This window comes from Periplaneta americana, chromosome 7 (genome assembly GCF_040183065.1).
Source record: "Periplaneta americana isolate PAMFEO1 chromosome 7, P.americana_PAMFEO1_priV1, whole genome shotgun sequence".
Classification (NCBI taxonomy): Eukaryota; Metazoa; Arthropoda; class Insecta; order Blattodea; family Blattidae; genus Periplaneta; species Periplaneta americana.
This window is the reverse complement of record NC_091123.1, coordinates 21,589,547-21,602,972: the sequence shown is the minus strand read 5'-3', so window position 1 is coordinate 21,602,972 and position 13,426 is coordinate 21,589,547. Positions and strand designations below refer to the sequence as shown.

The window sequence follows — 13,426 nt, the reverse complement described above, 5'->3', positions numbered from 1 at the left end:
ACGTGAACGTACGTCAATTGTTACTGAATACATGCAAATCCCTATCACTGTTACTTTTCTTGAAGCAATGCCCAAACGTGAACGTACTTCAATTGTCACTAATACATGCAATTTCCTATCATTATTACTTTTTTTGAAGTAATACCTTAATGTGAACGTACTTCGATTGTTACTGAATACATACAATTCCCTATCAATGTTACTTTTCTTGAAGTAATACCCAAACGTGAACGTACGTCAATTGTTATTGAATACATGCAATTCTCTATCATTGTTGCTTTTCTTAAAGCGACACCTAAACGTGGATGTACTTCAATTGTTACTGAATACGTGGAATTCCGTATTATATATTCTTGAAACAATACATAAACGTGAAAATACTTCAATTGCAATTCCCTATCATTGTTACTTTTCTTGAAGCAATACCTAAACGTGGATGCACTTCAATTGTTACTGAATACATGGAATTCCGTATTATATTTTCTTGAAACAATACACAAACATGAACGTACGTAAATTGTTACTGAATACATACAATTCCCTGTCATTGTTACTTTTCTTGAAGTAATAAGTTACCTAAACGTGGACGTACGTCAATTGTTATTGAAAACGTATAATTTAAAGCAATATACATGCGCTTTAATTCTCACTGCATACGTAAAATTACTTGTCATTCTTGGCACGATGAATGTAATAGATTAAGAACAATATCTAAGCGGCATCATACTACAAATACCACTAGGAATGAGAATTTTATGTTTTAAAACGTGCCAAATATTCATCAAAATAATCTCTTAAAATACCCAAATATCCTCTTAAAAATAATATACTCTCTTAAAGATTAAATGGGGCGGCCGGGTAGCTCAGTTGGTAGAGCTGCTGGCTACGGACTGGAAGGTCCGGGGTTCGATCCCAGGTGGTGACAGGATTTTTTCTCGTTGCCAAACTTTCAGAACGGCCCCGAGGTTCACTCAGCCTCCTATAAAATTGAGTACCGGGTCCTTCCCGGGGGCAAAAGGCGGTCAGAGCGTGGTGCCGACCACACCATCTCATTCTAGTGCCGAGGTCATGGAAAGCATGGGGCTCTACCCCCATGCCCCCCAAGTGCCTTCATGGCATGTTACGGGGATACCTTTACCTTTTACCTTAAAGATTAAATTGATTAATGTAATATGCGAAATAGCACTCATGCATATGATATTAGTCTTCACAATTCATTTTCCTCTCAATTTTTTTTCAACATTTAGGCCTACTTGAAATAATATTGTGATACAATTTACCTTCTTCATATTCTGTTCTAAGAGTGTCAATCTTCCGTTATTTAACATGAATTTAAAGGCTGTGAAAGTCATCTCCACATAATATGATGCCACTGGATAGATACATTTTGTAAAATGGGCTGTACTTAGTTACTAACCCACTTCAATCTGCTCTCCACGTAAAATATGTGATACCTTTTTAAGCTCGGATAACCTCTTATTTCTGGAAGATATTTGGTTAAATTTAGATTGCATCCGCTATCACTAGCCAAAAGAGCGACATTTCTTTATCGGAAGCATAAGATCGCGTGATATGTCTTAATTCAATATTACACCTGTGTAAAGATTAAAGATTATGTTTTATTTAACGACGCTTGCAACTGCCGAGGTTATATCAGCGTCGTCGGTGTGCCGGAATTTTGTTCCGCAGAAGTTCTTTTACATGCCAGTAAATCTGCTGACATAAGCACACTTAAATGCCATCGACCTGGGCCGGAATCGAACCCGCAACCTCGGGCACAGAAGCCCAGCACCACTGAAATAACCACATGAACAAGCGAATGAAAATTAGTCAATAAATAATTAATAAACACACAGAAAGAACAATTTGAAATATGCAGTTTCTCTGACACATCAAATATTGATTAAATCTTTAAATGTCTAGGCCTATGCATCTATATTCTCCATGAAATTTTACGGGTATATTGAGAAAGCATTTGTGCTGAAATGCTGTCACATTAAAAACCAGCAACGTATGTACTCTCAAGCAAAGTATGTTCGTACATATAATTCTCATTTTTAATCATTAAAATTCTGTCTCGAATCAATTCAGTGACGGCCAGTGAGCGAGCCGCCACTGCAAAGTTAATTAATGTCACTGGCAGACGCAGGCGAGTGCACCGGGAAGAAAGCGAAGCAAGGTCGGGGAGAGCGGTCATCGGCGGCAATACGGGTCATGGCCGCGGGGCCAAGGCCTCCCGACTGCCTCAATGTCGGTCACATCTGTCCCCACGGAAGTAGCTTCGCGCGACAGGAAGTGTGAAGAGGCGCGCTAACCTGGCGTTCGAGTCCCGGCGCGGGGAGCGCACGCCCCCATGTTATTTATTTCAGTTCTGTTTTCATATACAGAAGCTATTGAGAGAGAAAGTGTGCTCCCACAGCCTCTTGAACATCACGCGTATTATACAATTGAATACTGACCAATATCGGTGAGAAGCCTTCAGCTGATTGAGTTACTGAATGCATTAAGGGTATATGTACATGAACGACCACAAATATTATCAGAAAATGCAGGCTCTAAATTTCTAAAATTGTATAAGGAAATGAACTCACTATTAGACAAAAACTAGTGGCTTGTGCAGCAAATACTGCAAACTAAGTTCATTAGACGTTCAAATAAACATTTTTCAGATTTATTTTCAATGAAGAATACCAGACATTCTGAAAGTTATTTGCTGCCATAATAATGAAAGATACTCTCTCTCGAGCCAATACTACGCATATAAATATCTACACCACACCGCCATTAAATATATGAAAAGGACCCAACCCCACTTGATTAATAACTATAAAAATATTTGATTTTTAATAATATTATTATCTTACGTAAGTTTTATAGTTTTCAGTAACATATACTATGTACTATATAGCCGCCACTCAGTAAAATATAGAAATCAAAATCTAATTTAAGTTATTTTCTACATCTACTTATATAACCTCAAAACGTTTCACTTTCATATCATCAATATAGCATGAATATGTATAATTAAAGAAAAATAGTCACATCACGGCATTAACTACAATAATATTTCATTTCTAATAGCAATAATGTCATCAAACCATCTCAAGTTTTGTAGTTTTTAATATCCAATACACATCTGTACCCAGAAAATTACACACCACAGAATCGAACCTGTAAATTATTTTTAGTAAGTTAAGTTTTTAATAACCAATTTAATTGAGCTCTAAATATGTCAGCATTCTTGCAGACCATGGCCTTCGTGTAATATTGTTTACTGTAGTTTGTGTTTTGTTTTATTCTGAAATGCAACACGGCCGACATGATGTTCGCTTCTCCTGAATGCAATTAGATAGTTCTCAAAACTGACGACAGATGGATTTTGGAAAATAGGAAAATTATGTATGAAAATTGATATTTCACTGAAAACTACTATTTTTCCGAAAAACTTTGGGTTCCAAGCTTCAAAATGAGGAGCCATTTATTAAAATCCGTTCAGCCGTTTTCCCGTAATTTCCATTACCAGTTCAAATTATATATATAGATTACGAGGTACCTCAACAAGACTTATTAGAACTTAAATATCTGATAAAAGTATAAAAAAAAGATTACTAATAATATTTTTAAGAATTCACTTTGTACTCTAAATTAAATATTCCAAAATTTGAAAATTTTTACACATATTATTTCATAACTCCACAACCATTACAGATATAATTCTGAAATTTTGTAAACTCATTTAACATGCTTTTATGCAAAAGGTAGACTACAGTAATGCCCATTTCTCTGAAAATAGAAAAATTAGGTCACAAAACATTATGTAAATTTCAATATATTTTATATAGGACAAATAAAAAATTAATTGTATTAAAATAAACAACCCTACGTGTCTGAGAGTAGTCTACTTTTCAGAAATAAGTGTTTATTACATGCAGGAAAAATATTAAAGATGTCAGAGAGACCATAACAATATTTTATAGTTACCAAATGATGTAACTGCAGAATTTTTTTTTCATACTCTGATAAAACTGGTTTGCAAAATAGTATTGGTAACCTTTCTTATACTTTCATCAGATATTTAAGTTCTAATAAGTCTCGTTGTGGTACCTTGTAATTTTTGTCCAATTGTGAGTTCATTTCCTTATAAAATTTTAGAAATTTAGAGTCTGTATTTTCTGATAATATTTGTGGTCGTTCACGTACATATACCCTTAAGAAGAGTAAGATAACGATAACAAGAAATCAGTGCAATAGACACAGAAAAGGTCTAGTCTCATAATTCTAACCATTCTTTCCTTCTAGCGTCTTTGTTAATGTTTGATGAGAAGGTTCCATAATATAAAAGGTAATAGAGAAGATGGAAACGATACGATAAAAGAACTTAAATAGAAAACTTTGGAAAACAGACGTAGGAAAACTAGAATAACATCATTGTATAGAGCACATCTAGGTCAAAAAGCATGGGTAGACATAAGGGCTCCGTTAGAAAAGCCAACGTACTATGGTAGGAACGATCATGATTTTAAAATCAAATGTAGGAAACAGAAAACGGATGCAGGTAAATTCTCATTTTTAAATAGAACTATAAATGATTGGAATGACCTTCCTGCAGCGGTCTTTGAGGGCTGTCCTTCCTTAAGGAGATTCAAGAATAATTTAAAAAGTTGTATATAAAGTGAAAATTAAAATTAAGGTGACATTCAACATTTAATTTTTTAAGGTGACATGTATTTATCTAGCCTGACGAGTTTACTTCCCTGGTTTGAATTGTAAATTATTTAAAAATAGCGTGTAAGAGGGCCTTAGGCTAGAAATGTTTAGTTTAAATGTAGTTCTGTTTATAAGTATGCATAAGGATGTAATTATTTGACTTATTTGAACTGTTGTATCAGTGAAGCGAGGTGAGTCAGTGAAGTTATGGTTTTACAGTGCAGTGAACAGTTCCGATCAGTGATAATTTATAGCGTCAATGAAATGTGTTCTATAGTGTCAGTGAAATGTGTTACAGAGTGTCAGTGAAATGTGTGCTAGAGTGTCAGTGAAATGCGTCATAGTGCCACTACAGTGAGTGAGATGAGAGTAAAGTGAAAGACTATTGAAACTTATGTAGGGCCTATACATAATTATGTAGGTTGTATTGTAAAAGTAGGTGCTTTATTTTATGTTTTATTATTATTGTGTTAAATTGTATTGTGTATTATTATTGTATTGTGTATAAAATTGTATATGTGTTGTAAAATTGTATTGTGTATTGTAAATTTTATTGTGTATTGCTTATCATTTTATTGTGTATTGTTAATATTGTATATACTACTGCCACCGGGTGCTTGCCCACTTTCAGTGTAAATAAATACATACATACATACACATATTATATTATAATATTGATTCTTCAACTCTAGTAGCTACTTTCTTCAGGAAACATTCTTTTTATTGGATTTTCGTTCATTTTCATTCATTCATTCATAATTTTCTGCCCAAGGATAGGTCCTTCCCTGCAAAACCCAGCATTTTCCTATTTTCCCACTTTTCCGCCTTCCTCTTAATTTCCGCATACGATCCATTAATTTTTTTATTGTCTATCATCTGATATCTTCTTCTGCCCCGAACTTTCTCCCGTTCACCATTCCTTCCAGTGCATTCTTCAGTAGGCAGTTTCTTCTCAACCAGTGACCCAGTCAATTTCCTTTCTTCTTCCTGATCAGTTTGAGTATCATTCTTTCTACACTCACTCTTTCCAACACAGCTTCGTTTCTTATTCTGTCTGTCCATTTCATACGCTCCATTCTTCTCCTTATCCACATTTCAAATGCTTCCAGTAGTTTTTCTTCACTTCGTCGTAATATTCGTGTTTCTGCCCCATACAATGCCACACTCCATGCAAAGTACTTCACCAGTCTCATCCTCAGTTTTTTTTTCCAGAGGTCCGCAAAAGATTCCCCTTTTTCTATTAAAAGTTCTCTTTGTCATTGCCCCTGATAATATATAACAGATTGATCAGAATAATGCACTTTCAAGACAACTTTTATCACTTTCACTTTGCTGTCATCTAGCGATTGCAACTGCACTTCCATCTAGCGGTACTTACCAAAAAATTTATTCTCGACAGTGCAGATCCTGGTGGTTGTTCTCTTTTATATGTTGCCATTTCATTACACTGGAATGGTAAATCTGATATATATATATATATATATATATATATATATATATATATATATATATATAGGGTAAAGGTTGGTATTATTGTGATACGAGTAATATTGTGATATTTCTTTTTGAGAATTTAATACAATTTTACAGAGCAAGAGAAGGACCGGTTTTGTGCAGCAACTTGTCCACGAACATTATCTTAACATTATCTTATTCTATTATTCCCTTAATATGTTGACGCAAAAAACCGATCTTCCTCTCGCTCAGTAAATTTGTAATAAATTCTCAAAAAGAACTATCACAATATTACTCATATCATATCACCAACCTTTATCATACACACACATACATAATATGTGATCAGAGACTTTTGTATCAAGTATGTGAAGTTATCCACTTGTTCTACTGTCTCATTTCGAATTCGCACGTTTATCTTCTTTATTATTCTTGCGATAACCATGGTCTTCGTTTTGTTTTCATTTATCTTCATCCCATACTCTCTCTGCTATCATTTAGCTCCAGTAGCATATCCCTTAGTAGCCAACATAAATTGAATAGTTATATGATAGTAAATTCGTTATTAAATTGTATTTTTTGAAATTACGAATGATGTATAAATTATATGTGTATGTAATATTTTCTTGTGAACTATTAATAAAGTATTATTATTATTATTATTATTATTATTATTATTATTATTATTATTATTATTATTATTGTTATTATTATACACAGAACTGCACGCATTGTATTCTTCACCTAACATAATTAGGAACTTAAAATACAGACGTTTGAGATGGGCAGGGCATGTAGCACGTATGGGCGAATACAGAAATGCATATAGAGTGTTAGTTGAAAGCCCGGAGGGAAAAAGACCTTTAGGGAGGCCTAGACGTAGATGGGAGGATAATATTAAAATGGATTTGAGGGAGGTGGGGTGTGATGATAGAGACTGGATTAATCTTGCACAGGATAGGGACCGATGGCGGGCTTATGTGAGGGCGGCAATGAACCTCCGGGTTCCTTAAAAGCCATTTGTAAGTAAGTAAGTATTATTATTATTATTATTATTATTATTATTATTATTATTATTATTATTGTTATATCCCTTAGCAACATTTCTTCTGCTAACAACGTCATATCATCAACTTCTTCATATTCATTTGTTAGAATATTAAAATAACGATAAAAACAGCCACATAATAACAAGAGACGAACTACAAACAATGAAACTGGAACATACAATTGATAAACTAATGATATCAGTAAATCAGATCTATGTTATTAGAGCGTTAAAATTTTTATGAAACAGAATTTGGTTAACTAATTAATTGGTATCCTTTGAGTTCTAATAATATTACGTAATATTATTAGTATGCCTTATGAAACATGCCTCTGAATAAATTTTGTATTTACAATGGACGTTCATAAAAATATTACTAAATCAATGCAAATTTAATTTAAAAAAATGAGTAGGTTCAAAACTGTATCTACGTACACATAAAGAGTGATTAATTGATGACATAAGAATTTCTACATAGTAAGGGTTACTATACGCGAAAACAGTTTCTACAAACACGGGCAAGACACACAAAAACACTGAGGGCTTTAAACTTTGCTTTCGTGAACAAACAAAGCAGGCTTGGGACAAGAGCTATGTGTGTTTTCTCTGTGGTACGACCCCAGAATAATTTGGAAAGAGATTTTTAGTTGATCGAAATGCGTTACTTCGGCTTAGGTAGCTTTCCAACAGCAGCAGCATCATGTCAAGGATTATTACATGTTCTTGTATCAAAACTAGTTCTGATTGTAGGCAGCGCCTATAGTTATATTCATTTTCGGCTTTCCTTTTCAAAGTTTTCCTAGATTCATCAATACAATGGCGAAAAGCAGAGTGAGAGAAATGCCCAACCGGCTTCGAGGTCGCATAAATTCTGCAATCTACAAATTCCAATGCAAGAACTCCCACTTCCCATGCTAATCCTAGGACTCATCTCACTAAATATACTGTCTTGCATTAATAATACTTTACTTACAAATGGCTTTTAAGGAACCCGAAGGTTCATTGCCGCCCTCACATAAGCCCGCCATCGGTCCCTATCCTGTGCAAGATTAATTCAGTCTCTATCATCATATCCCACCTCCCTCAAATCCATTTTAATATTATCCTCCCATCTACGTCTCGGCCTCCCAAAAGGTCTTTTTTTCCCTCCGGTCTCCCAACTAACACTCTATATGCATTTATGGATTCGCCCATACGTTCTACATGCCCTGCCCATCTCAAACGTCTGGATTTAATGTTCCTAATTATGTCAGGTGAAGAATACAATGCGTGCAGTTCTGCGTTGTGTAACTTTCTCCATTCTCCTGTAACTTCATCCCGCTTAGCCCCAAATATTTCCCTAAGCACCTTATTCTCAAACACTCTTAACCTATGTTCCTCTCTCAAAGTGATAGTCCAAGTTTCACAACCATACAGAACAACCGGTAATATAACTGTTTTATAAATTCTAACTTTCAGATTTTTTGACAGCAGACTAGATGATAAAAGCTTCTCAACCGAATAATAACAGGCATTTCCCATATTTATTCTGTGTTTAATTTCCTCCCGAGTGTCATTTATATTTATTACTGTTGCCCCAAGATATTTTAATTTTTCCACCTCTTCGAAGGATAAATCTCCAATTTTTATATTTCCATTTCGTACAATATTGTGGTCACGAGACATAATCATATACTTTATCTTTTCGGGATTTACTTCCAAACCCATCGCTTTACCTGCTTCAAGTAAAATTTTCCATGTTTTCTCTAATCGTTTGTGGATTTTCTCCTAACATATTCACGTCATCCGCATAGACAAGAATCTGATGTAACCCGTTCAATTCCAAACCCTACCTGTTATCCTGAACTTTCCTAATGGCATATTCTAAAGCGAAGTTAAAAAGTAAAGGTGATAGTGCATCTCCCTGCTTTAGCCCGCAGTGAATTGGAAAAGCATCAGATAGAAACTGACCTATACGGACTCTGCTGTACGTTTCACTGAGACACATTTTAATTAATCGAACTAGTTTCTTCGGAATACCAAATTCAATAAGAATATCATATAATACTTCCCTCTTAACCGAGTCATATGCCTTTTTGAAATCTATGAATAATTGATGTATACTGTACCCTTATACTCCCATTGTTTCTCCATTATATGTCGAATATAAAAAATCTGATCAATTGTCAGTCGATCTATTACGCCTAAAACCGCACTGATAATCCCCAATAATTTCATCTACGTACGGAGTTAATCTTCTCAAAAGAATATGCTTGCATTAATAATAATAATAATAATAATAATAATAATAATAATAATAATAATAATAATTCTTTTATTTATACTGGCAGAGTTAAGGCCATAGCGCCTTTTCTTACACTACCAGGTCACAAAGTATACAAGCAGTTAAAATTTAACAAAAAGTTAATGAACAGGATACTAACATATTACAAAAAAGTAAATTATAATAATAATAATAATAATAATAATAATAATAATAATAGCATAATAAAATCGACACTAAACAACATGAAAATAATACAATAGAAAAAAAAAGTAAAATACATTGGAATATAGTGAAAGCAACTCATTTAGTACAAATGGTTAATTTGGAAAAACGCAAGGAAGAATATATCAAAATGGAATGTAATAAAATAATAATAAAAAAGAAAAGAAATACGAAAATTAAATAAAATTCACGACAAAAAGGCTATGATAATAAATTCATCGGCTGATAAAGAGAATAAAAAGGGGAAAGGAAGGAAAAAAGAAATATATAGCCTATATTTTTACAAAACTATGACAGAGAAAAGGACTTATAACTGAAAGGAATCTGAATTGAAAAAGTGCAATTTTAATTTATTTTTGAAACTAGACAATGTCCGACAGTCTCTGACATGTTGTGGTAGAGAGTTCCAGAGATGAGCTGCAGAGACGGTGAAAGATGAAGAGTAGAAGGATGTTCTGTGTTTAGGAATGGAGAGTGTGTTATGGTGTTGTGAGCGAGTATCTATTTCGTGATATGAGGACAAATCTTGAAAACGAGAAGCTAGGTAGCTAGGGTTAGAGGTTTGTAGAATATTGAAGAGTAAAGTGAGAGAGTGAATAGTTCTCCGCTCTTTGAGACGGACCCAGGACAGCATATTTAGTGAAGGTGTGATACGGTCAAATCTACGGACGTTGCAAATAAATCGAACGCATGCATTATGAACATGCTGTAGTCTGTCTGTCAGTCTCATGTTAAGGTCAGAGTAGAGAGTGTCATAGTAATCAAAATAAGGCATAAAGAGCGACTGCACTAAATTCTTCTTGAGAAGCAACGGAAGGAAATTTCGAATTCTTTTTAGTGTGTGTGATCATCACTTCCATCTAACTACAGATAGGGTAAACATTGGTAATTTCGTGATACTTTTTCTTTGCTCTTTTGTGAATTAACCAATGGTGTTACGAGATCCAAATTTCCGCCAAGGGATTGCATATGTTGTCCAGTTTCCAGAAACATACAGCTACGCTTTGTGTGACTATTGTAGCTGCTTCAGTGAGCTTTTATGTTTGGAGAGAGCAAGTTCGCGTTGACTTCTCAGGCGTACAAATTTTGTGGATGTTTGTAATTACATTACAGGCTTATTACTAAAGGTAAGCACATGATATTTGGTACAAAGATTTATTGTATCTTCATGAAATTTTAGGAAATGTTTTTGGAATTTTAGATACATCTGTAGTCGCCATATAGGCTTAGCTTTACTGATAGAAATCTTAGCTGTTTGAGGCGAAATTTTGTTGAGCATTAAGTGTTACAATTTTTAAAATAGTATAAAAGGTATTACAATAGGAATTTTAGAAATCTGAAGACAAGATGTGATAACAAAAAAGAAAACGGAGACGCAATGGGTTCAGTATAGCTTCTGTTTGATTTATTATCATGCTAAGTGTCAATGATAAGTGCTAGATGACTTGCAAGAAAATCGACAGAAGATGGAACATGGCTCCACCATTTTGGACCGGAGACAGAGGCAGACAATGGAGTGGCATCATGCAAATTCACCAAAGAAATAGAAATTCAAAAGTACACCTTCGGCAGGAAACGTTATGGGTGCTGTGTTTTTCGATTCAGGAGGACTCTTGCTTGTGGACATCATGCCACACGGAACCACCATTAATTCTGACTCTCAAGAAACTTCAAGTTCGACTGAGTCGTGTTCGACGACATCGGGAGAAGCAGGATGTTCTGCTATTGCACGACAACGCACAGCCATATGTCAGTCACAAGACCACAGACCAGATCAGAAAATTCGGATAGACAAAACTGAAACATCCGCCTTACAGTCCTGAACTGGCACCGTGCGATTACCATCTTTTTGGTAAACTGAAGGATCCCTTCGCGGAACGAGGTTATAAGAGGACTCCCTTGTGCACGCTGCTAAAGAGTGGCTCAGACATGTTGGTCCAGACTTCTACCGTGCTGGTCTACAGGCCCTCGTTCCTAGGTAACGTAAGGCAGTTGAAAGGGACAGGGATTATGTGGAAAAGTGACATTTTGTTCCTTAATGATGCATCTACATTCTGTGAAAATAGCAAAGCTGTGGGATAAAAATATAATTTTTAAACAAACGTTATGCATTACTTTTGGAGTTACCCTAGTAATATAGGCTATAGTAAAGTCCGTAATAAAAGTGTTCACCCTTTCAGGGCAAAGAAGGTCCCTTTTCAATTTCAATTTTTAACTTTAATTTCATTGTTATTATGTGTTGATAAGTATTTTTATGTTTTCTTGCTATGAATATTAGACGGAATTACTATGTTTGAAGTCTTGTAACAATAAATGTGAATTTAATTTGACTTTAATAAATTTTTCCAGAATTCTTCTACCTCTCACGAAATTATCAATGCAATATCACGAAATTACCAAGGTTATCACGAAATAACCAACCTTTCAGCTTAAGTTGTAAAAGTGGTTTTTGGCACATATTCAAGAACGTATGCAATCTTTTATGTCTCCAGATTTGTACAGCAAGTTATCGTCTTTTAGATGAAAAAATCGGAATAAGGATATATTTACACATTTGCATTTTAAATTAGTTTTCATGAAATTATCACGAAATTACCAATGTTTACCCTAATTGACAGACAGACACCTGGAGAAAATTAAATATGAAAGTGGTTCAAAATATTCTTGGTTTTATTTTACAGCCCTCATTGTGGGATCGCGGCCCCCAATTTCAGCAACATTTTGCGTTATATGACACGTAACAAGTATTGATGTCTGTATGTGTTGCCAAGTTAAGTTCCTAGAGCAAAGAAGATGAAAAATGGCTGTTTTTAACCAAAGTGGACACTTTGCCTTATGAAGCTGTCAACATACAGGGAATTTTATGTCTGACCTCAGGAGAAAAGAGATCCGGTCAACAGAGAAATATGAGCGGAGAAACGCGTTCATCAATAAGCCAACGCGATAGCCTGGAAGTGACGTAACGCCACCTAGCCTGAACATATTACTTCATCTTCACGTACTTTTATATAAAAAACAATGTCGCAAAGTTGACACATAATTCCTTATTGTACGTGCTACACATTTCGCAACAACTCAGTTCTTTCATCGTGTTACGAATGATGGCTTTTCTTTTATCTGTACGTATTCAAAAGAAATATATAGGCTGCCTGATTCAAGAATTTTATGAATTGTTTTAGGCAACACGCACAACACGACTAGGGATGAACTCAATAGCTTACTTTTTGTCGTTGAAATTCTCTACCTTGCTGCGCTTATATTTTAGTTTTTAGTAACGATTGAAAACATCTAAAATAACAATTCCGGCAGACATAGACAGGTCGACATTGATATATTGATTCATGCGATGGGTTTGAGGACACTTGGTAAAGTTTTCCAGCTGTTCCGTATGATTTACCAACTGCACGTATGGAATTAATCTTATACAAATATAAATAAAATAATTTCACATATATTTGGGGCTAAAAGGGATGAAGTTACAGGAGAATGGAGAACGTTACACAACACAGAACTGCACACATTGTATTCTTCACCTGACATAATTAGGAACATTAAATCCAGACGTTTGAGATAGGCAGGGCATGTAGCATGTGTGGGCGAATCCAGAAATGCATATAGAGTGTTAGTTGGGAGGCCGGAGGGAAAAAGACCTTTAGGGAGGCCGAGACGTAGATCGGAAGATAATATTAAAATGGATTTAAGGGAAGTGGGATATGATGATAGAGACT

General features: G+C 34.8%; 1 protein-coding gene across 2 annotated transcripts in view; it reads right to left on the bottom strand.

The window, feature by feature from the left end:
• Eip78C (Ecdysone-induced protein 78C) overlaps positions 1-13,426 on the bottom strand; it is a 684,862-nt gene that overhangs the window by 195,646 nt on the left and 475,790 nt on the right. The gene's annotated exons all lie outside the window — the stretch shown is intronic.